Source organism: Esox lucius, chromosome 18 (assembly GCF_011004845.1).
Source record: "Esox lucius isolate fEsoLuc1 chromosome 18, fEsoLuc1.pri, whole genome shotgun sequence".
NCBI lineage: Eukaryota > Metazoa > Chordata > Actinopteri > Esociformes > Esocidae > Esox > Esox lucius.
In genome coordinates, this window is record NC_047586.1 from 11,115,420 (window position 1) to 11,124,153 (window position 8,734).

At 38.6% G+C, this 8,734-nt stretch overlaps 1 long non-coding RNA gene across 2 annotated transcripts; it reads right to left on the reverse strand.

Moving 5' to 3' along the window:
• Window positions 1–728: 728 nt before the first annotated feature.
• LOC109616869 lies at window positions 729–8,431 on the reverse strand. Of its 2 annotated transcripts, none has more exons than XR_002198152.2 (3): window positions 8,360–8,431; window positions 3,233–3,350; window positions 729–1,120 (listed from the first exon to the last, which is right to left on the reverse strand). It is a non-coding gene; the product is annotated as an uncharacterized LOC109616869 (long non-coding RNA). The 2 variants fall into 2 exon arrangements; XR_002198153.2 differs by lacking the exon at window positions 8,360–8,431 and adding an exon at window positions 7,858–7,998.
• Window positions 8,432–8,734: the final 303 nt, after the last annotated feature.

Sequence of the window (8,734 nt, forward strand, 5' to 3'; positions counted from 1 at the left end):
CATATAGTTTATTGTTAGTGAGGTAAAAAAAAAAAAACACAAAATGGAATTATCCCACCAATAATATTTTAACACACTTTTTTACAGGAAGGTCTCTGAACAGAACACCTGCAACTATTGAGATAAATTAAACACAAATGGGAATCACTGGCCTTAAAAAAAATAGACATATTTACATTTTAAATAGCACACATGGACAGTTATGAGTTTGATTCACAGTGCAACAGTTTTTTTTGCAATTTCAACTTTATAGAACAACTACAGTATAAAAGACATGATGTGAATCCTTGGTGCAAATATATTTGTCTTATCTGGATTTCAGATTTTAGAGCTCAGTTATAGGCCTTCATTGAGCATTACTGTTAGAGTTACACTGAGTGCTTGCTCTGGTGGGTGACCTGCCTGAATACATTATCACTGTAGACCGACAGGTCCCCTCCCTCATCCCTTTAACAAAGCCAGTCCACACCTGGCCATTTCTCTAGACATCACATGTCCTAAAGCAACTGAACCTCATCTGGGCTGCCATAGAGACTGGGAGGGTGTCCTCACAAAAGCATCACATTGAAATGGATCAGTCATGCTCTAAGCTTGTGTGAGGGAAGAGGAGCATAAAGGAAGCAAATGATTAATTTGACTTCAATGATGCCTCGGACAGGCATGGACAAATAGGCTACAGGCAGGCACTGAATACAAAACACAGGTCTGAAGGTATACATAATGTTTATTTAAATTATGAAGTGCATCTATTACATGGTTTGTAATAATTCCCAATTCATTAATTGTATTTCTATTGGAAAACAATGAAAAATTGTCCCTTAAATGTAATTCAAGGCAGGAACATAACACACACACACACAAAACCAAAACAATCCTGATCTGAAAAGCTTTTATTTAACAAGTGGCGCTCAATAAATGGATCAGTTTACTGTCTAATTGATGTAGCGTCTGAATAGGCCACTCACCTCTTGCTGATAAAAGACAAACACTCAGAGACTTGTACAACAAAGTCTCAGCTTATCAGGATCCACCGAGGCAAATTAACAAATAGGCCATTACAAGCAGTCACAAAAACACAAGACAAGACAATGTTCATATCCACTTCCGTGTCCAGTAGTGCCTGAAGGACACAGTAGGAGATTTAAATGCAATCCAACAAAACCCATTGGAGACATTTTTTAATTGAAAATGCAGTAGGTGTTCTCAGAAAGTCAAAGAAATAACTTTTGTAAAGATTAACGATAACAATCTTTATTTATTGTCAAAACGGTCAATATATGGGTCAAACAAAATAACGGAAAACACTATTGATCAGAGGTTTGGTGAAATCAATACCTTACCAGCAAAATATTCTAACAAGTCAGATTACATTTTTTTTTTTATGAAATAGCTGAAAATAAACCTTTTAATACACAATTGTAGCTGTTTTCTTAATTACAATCAGAGTTGAAAAAAGATGCCCATTTAAGTTCATTACACCTGAGCAAGGCTGAGCATACGTCAGTGACCACTACAGTGATGACCCCAAATATGTTGGATGAATCCTGTCAGACATCTTATCATGCCTCTCAAGAAGAAAGTAATAAAAAAATCTAAAATAATCAGACTACATTACTGACTTAGAATAATGCAACTATTGTCACTGAAACATTTTGGGACAGGTACAGTGGGGAGAACAAGTATTTGATACACTGCTGATTTAGCAGGTTTTCCCACTTACAAAGCATGTAGAGGTCTGTAATTATTATCATAGGTTCACTTCAACTGTGAGAGATGGAATCTAAAACAAAAATCCAGAAAATCACATTGTATGATCTTTAAATAATTAATTTGCATTTTATTGTATGACATAAGTATTTGATCACCTACCAACCAGTAAGAATTCCAGCTCTCACAGACCTGTTAGTTTTTCTTTAAGAAGCCCTTCTGTTCTCCACTCATTACCTGTATTAACTGCACCTGTTTGAACTCGTTACCTGTATAAAAGACACCTGTCCACACATTCAATCAAACAGACTCCAACCTCTCAACAATGGTCAAGACCAGAGAGGTGTGTAAGGACATCAGGGATAAAATTGTAGACCTGCACAAGGCTGGGATGGGCTACAGGACAATAGGCAAGCAGCTTGGTGTGAAGGCAACAACTGTTGGCACAATTATTAGAAAATGGAAGAAGTTCAAGATGACGGTCAATCTCCCTCGGTCTGGGGCTTCATGCAAGATCTCACCTCGTGGGGCATCAATGATCATGAGGAAGGTGAGGGATCAGCCCAGAACTACATGGGAGGACCTGGTCAATGACCTGAAGAGAGCTGGGACCACAGTTTCAAAGAAAACCATTAGTAACACACTACGCCGTCATGGATAAAAAACCTGCAGCGCACGCAAGGTCACCCTGCTCAAGCCAGCGCATGTCCAGGCTCATCTGAAGTTGGCTTTTTGGTCTAAACTCCACTCGCCATGTTTGGAGGAAGAAGAAGGATGAGTACAACCCCAAGAACACCATCCCAACCGTGAAGCATGGAGGTGGAAACATCATTCTTTGGGGATGCTTTTCTGCAAAGGGGACAGGACAACAGCACCATATTGAGGGGAGGATGGATGGGGCCATGTATCGCGAGATCTTGGCCAACAACCTCCTTCTCTCAGTAAGAGCATTGAAGATGGGTCGTGGCTGGGTCTTCCAGCATGACAACGACCCGAAACACACAGCCAGGGCAATTAAGGAGTGGCTCCGTAAGAAGCATCTAATGGTCCTGGAGTGGCCTAGCCAGTCTCCAGACCTGAACCCAATAGTAAATCTTTGGAGGGAGCTGAAAGTCCGTATTGCCCAGTGACAGCCCCAGAACCTGAAGAATCTGGAGAAGGTCTGTATGGAGGAGTGGGCCAAAATCCCTGCTGCAGTCTGTGCAAAGCTGGTCAAGAACTACAGGAAACGTATGATCTCTGTAATTGTAAACAAAGGTTTCTGTACCAAATATTAAGTTCTGCTTTTCTGATGTATCAAATACTTATGTCATGCAATAAAATGCAAATTAATTACTTAAAAATCATGCAATGTGATTTTCTGGATTTTTGTTTTAGATTCCGTCACTCACAGTTGAAGAGTACCTAAGATAGAAATTACAGACTTCTACATGCTTTGTAAGTGGGAAAACAGCAGTGTATCAAACACTTGTTCTCCCCACTGTAACTAGTAACTGTTGCAGATCACATTTAGACATGAACTTACCCAACTCTGGTCTGGATCATGCCACCTCAAAGTCATCCTTGAAAGTCGGAGGAGGAACAGAATAGTGAGACGGGGATGAGAAGAAACACTTCAGGAAAAGTCAAGGCTGTGATGCACACTACAGGAAACAATAAGAATGTTTTAACACATTTTTGTCAGATGGACCACCATGCACCCAACATTGGATAGACTTCTACTTGATTAACTCTTCTGTTGACCTAATGGTTTTTGAATATATGACATTAAGTTGTTGTACGATATAATAGTAAAACCCCACAGTCTTTCATCCTGTCCATTTCCATACAGTTCAACTTTGACCATATCGGAAGTACTGTTTCGCCTAGTCTAGAGTTTTTTTGGGGGTCTGTGAAGAATCAGTTCCATTTTAAGTCCCACACAGCCTCGCTGGATGAAGGAGCAGCATGTAGAAATCATAGATTAGCTAGCTGAAGCCCAGGGATGTTTGTATAACATGCAACAGATGAGTAGGTGAACAGACTGATTTTGTCATCAGCATGAGTCTAGTGTTATTATACGAGCATATACTTCCCATGATTCCAGGTTAGTGATAATACACGGATTAAACATCATGCTGGCCAACACTCACATGCACACACAGGAATGTAATAAGATCAATTGCCAACGCAAAATCAACGCAAGACAAACGGGTTTGGCACACCTCCAAATCTTTACCAATCCTAAAATGCAACTAATGTTGCTTACAATAAATCTAGCTTTAGGCTACTAATTAAATGTATTGTACAATATAATCCAGTAAAATAATTTTTTTACCAGGTGTGTTCTGAAATTTAGACATTTTTTTAGAAAAATATATATATTTACAATGATGACAGGCATTATAATTAGGCTAAAAGCACAAGGCAGGCATTATAAATGAAAAACAAGATGGAAAACAGAGATGGAAGACAAAGTGAAACCACTGTCAATTCATGAAGGGATATCTTGAAATCAGGCCCATTCCTTACATTCTGAACACGCTTTTGGAGTGACTTATAGTGGACCAAGTCAAAACATTCATCAGGGTTGAATTACAGGAGATAATTGCATGAAAAACATTTCTGATCAATGATAGATGAAAAATGTGTTCAGCCAGAAATAAATTAACCAAAAATACAGTTGGAGATTTAGAGAAACAAACTCACATTGATATATAACTGATGTATTATTATAGTTAATTTGCCTTTGGTCGTCAGAAATGAAACCCACCCGGTCTCTGACTAACATGGAAATAAAGAAAAAAATCTGATCAGTAATATGGGTTTTAGAGGTTGGACTCATGAATTGATGAGGTGTGCAGTGCCACTTAATCATTGTGGCTATATAGACAGATTTCTTTGCTTTCTAGTATTTATATTCATAAATGAAGACTGCCCAAAGATGGACTTTTAGCAATTTTTTTTTTTAACATATTACCACAGTGAACCTTTCAGATACTATTCAGATATAAATAAAATCTGCAAAAAGATCTGTTAAAGTTGGTAGCAAAATGTATTGGTTTGAAAGTGATTGGCTACACTGTACATGTAAGGTTTGTAGAACAACAGTGTTCACATGTAATTTACACTGCTCGCATAAACCAGGAAGTCAGCCTGATTTGTGCTTGCTGGAGAGCAATCTTCCGGCACCAATTACCCGGCAGGAACCTGACCTGGACAATGACAAGACAATGCCATACATCGCTCCACTACTCAGGAGCCGTGTTTCAGGTCTTTATAATTTACATTTAATTTCCTTTATGTGTAAGCATATACTATAAACCACTACAACGAAAACATACATAAACAGTGGATATAAAAAGTCTACACACCCCTATTAAAATGCCATGACATTATTTATCTTTGTCTCATTCTTTTACATCACAAGAACCTTGTGATGTAAAAGAATGAGACAAAGATAAATAATGTCATAACCTTCTCCAACTTTAATGTGACCTATAACGTAAACAATTCAATTGAAAAACAAACTGAAATATTTGAGGGGGAAAAATAAAAAACTCACAATAACCTGGTTGCATAAGTGTGCACACCCTTAAACTAATACTTTGTTGAAGCACCTTTTGATTTCATTACAGCACTTTTTGGGTAGGATTCTATTAGCATGGCACATCTTGACGTAAAAATATTTGCCCACTCTTCTTTGCAAAAGTGCTCCAAATCTGTCAGATTGGATAGGACATCTCCTGTGCACAGCCCTCTTCAGATCACCCCACAGATGTTCAACTGAATTCAGGTCTGGGTCTTGGCTGGACCATTCCAAAACATTAATCTTCTTCTGGTGAAGCCATGCTTTTGTGGATTTGGATGTGTGCTTTGGGACGTTGTCGTGCTGAAAGGTGAACTTCCTCTTCATCTTCAGCTTTCTAACAGATGCCTGAAGGTTTTGTGCCAAATTTGCTTGGTATTTGGAACTGTTCATAATTCCCTCCACCCTGACTAAGGCCCCAGTTCCAGTTGGAAAAAAACTGCCCCAAAACATGATGCTGCCACCACCATGGTTCACTGTGGGTATGGTGATCTTCGGGTGATGTGCACTGTTGTTTTTGCGCCAAACATACCTTTTGGAATTATGGCCAAAATGTTCAAAGTTGGTTTCATCAGACCATAACACATTTTCCCACGTGCTTTTGGGGGACTTGATGTTTGATTTTGCAAACTTCTGCCGGGCTTGGATGTTTTTCTTTGTAGGAAAAGGCTTCCGTCTTGCCACCATAGCCCATTCATATGAAGAATACAGGAGACTGTTGTCACATGTAGCACACAGCCAGTACTTGCCAGAAATTCCTGCAGTTCCTTTAATGTTGCTGAAGGCCTCTTGGAAGCCTCCCTGACCAGTTTTCTTCTCGTCTTCTCATTAAAGGGACGTCCAGTTCTTGGTAGTTCTTGGTCTTTACTGTGTTCCATGGTATATCTAGTGCTTTGGAAATTATTTTGTACCCTTCTCCTGATATCTTTCAACAATAAGATCCCTCTGATGCTTTGGAAGCTCTCTGTGGACCAGGGCTTTTGCTCTGCGGACTAGGGCTTTTCCTGACTTTAAGAAAATGTCAGGAAAATCCTACTAGAACACCTGAACTTTGTGATTAATTAGAGTCACTTTAAATTATGGCAGGTGTGTAATGACATCTATTTAACATGAGTTTGAATGTGATTGGTTAATTCTGAACACAGCCTCATCCCCAGTTATAAGAGGGTGTGCATGCTTATGCAACCAGGTTATTGTAAGGTTTTTATTTTTCCATTTCCCCCCACAAAGATTTCAGTTAGTTTTTCAATAGAATTGTTCACATTATAGGTCACATTAAAAGTGATTTATATTTGTCTCATTCTTTTACATCACTAAAACCTGGTATTTTAACAGGGGTGAGTAGACTTTTTATATCCACTGTAGTTCATTTTGCCCCTGCCTTTGAAAAGGAAAAAAACTATAGAAAGAGGAAGTGGAAGTGGGACTGAGAGAAGTGATGAACCCCTCCGCTATAAAAAAATTCTAGGCACTCAAGCACTCTCTGATTTGGTCTTTCTCCTGTGGGTATATTAGCTGTTAGATGAATCTCAGCCTTTTCACTTTACTCAGACTTCAATATAAAACAAAATAATTTACATCAAATGTTTTCAATTACAAGAGAATGAGTAAAGTCAATATTTAGACAAAGATGGCACGAGGTATGCTTCAAAAAACCACTGGCATCATAGGGTGTCCACTTATTTTCACCTTGAGTGTTACTTTTGGTACTGGTCATTTGTAAATAGTAATGTTTAGTTAGTGCCCGTGCTGTGAAATATCTTGAGATCACAATTAAAAAATCAACAAACGACCTTACTCTCAGTATTTTAATTCAATAACGTAGTTCTAATAATTCATACAATGTTAATTGACATTTGTACTGAGTAACAGAAAGGTGGAAAGGCACGTTTCAATTATAATTCAGCACAGAAAAAAGCCTAGCCTAGATCGTGTCTACAAGAGAAAAGAGTGTACAGGAAACCACAAACCTGCACTCTGTATGTCCATCTGTTATCATTGGCTTTGTATTTCCACACATAGAAACTACCACCAGGCCCTACTTCACAGCGGATTGTTATAGCTTGGGTCATTAGTCTATTGCATTTGGCAAAAAAAGCATAAGGAGTCATTATATTACAAGTCAATACAGAGGCAATGTGAGGATAACAAAAGCAACGTCACTCCTGTCTTTTATACTGTATTTTCTATGAGGTGTCTGTGGTGAATTCAATGGACTTTCTTTTCATGTGACTATAGGCAGAATTTAGGCAGACCAACCATGGGTCTACTTCACCGACAGAGAAAGACAGAGGTATTAGGCTTCCTTAAAGATTGTCTGGACAGTTACAGAAAAGGGGTTATCCATCAGTCATATACAGTAAATTAATGTTGAGATTAGGCCTTTTGCCAAAATCATATAGCTGCCAAGCTGTTTGTGGATTCCAAATATCATACAATTCAACTATCGGTTATTTTCATCCAAAAACTATTTTTATAAAGGCACAATTGAGCCAAACTGGCACACACTTAGTCGATAGCTGTGGCTTTCAAAGGCCTTACAGTATGTTTGTCCTCTTGTTGTTGGAAGTGTTGCCTCTTACCGTTTCTTCGGTGATGAGCGGCAGTGATTCAGAGTTTCCGTGCCAGAATATGCAGTGAGATTCCCCAAGATATTTACCACCAATGAGAGAAATGCCTACAATGTCTGCTACTGCTCTCCAAATACAGCCACAGTGACCTGCTGCTCGCTCCGGGGTTAAGACACACACAGTTGTGGAATTCTTGGACCTTGCGTTAGTCAAAACCCATAAACTGATCGACAACCTCTCACAGTGAACAAGAGAAAAAGGAGCTGGTATTACTTCAAAGTCACTATGATGCACTTTCAAATGAAAGGGATTCCACCCAGAACAGACAAACCTGTTAAAACCATGATAATATACAAATTGCTGGGTAAGAAAATGAACATATAAATACAGTGTAGAAACAAAATACAGCACACAAGCATAAACCAAAGTTTCTTTAAAACGCACTACTGCCACAAGGGTTTGGAATAAAAAATAATAATATCAGCTTCTCGTTTCTTTCATTGTGAGGATTTACCTTTTTTGTAACCTCAGAGAACAGTCCAGAGCTTAACTTCCAGCAGAGACCCGGAAAACCAGTATATGGCAACTTACAGAGCGGGAAAGGAGACAGAACAGCTCTCCATAATGCCCTTAACTAAAAGCAGACTGGGACTTCAGGAAAAAGGCTCTACGAAAGGTGTCACAAGAGGTTAAGACATCAAATCCCAGGATTATCTCCACACTATTCTGGAATTTAACAGACTACTTTGAAGTCCAGTTTCCCTACCTTTGGATAATAATTCCTGATTTAGACAATTTGGCATATTTGCTTAATGCAAAAAAATCACTTTAACAAATAAGAATGTATCTGTTTAGGATTTAAAGACTATTTGTCTAATGTATTTAATAT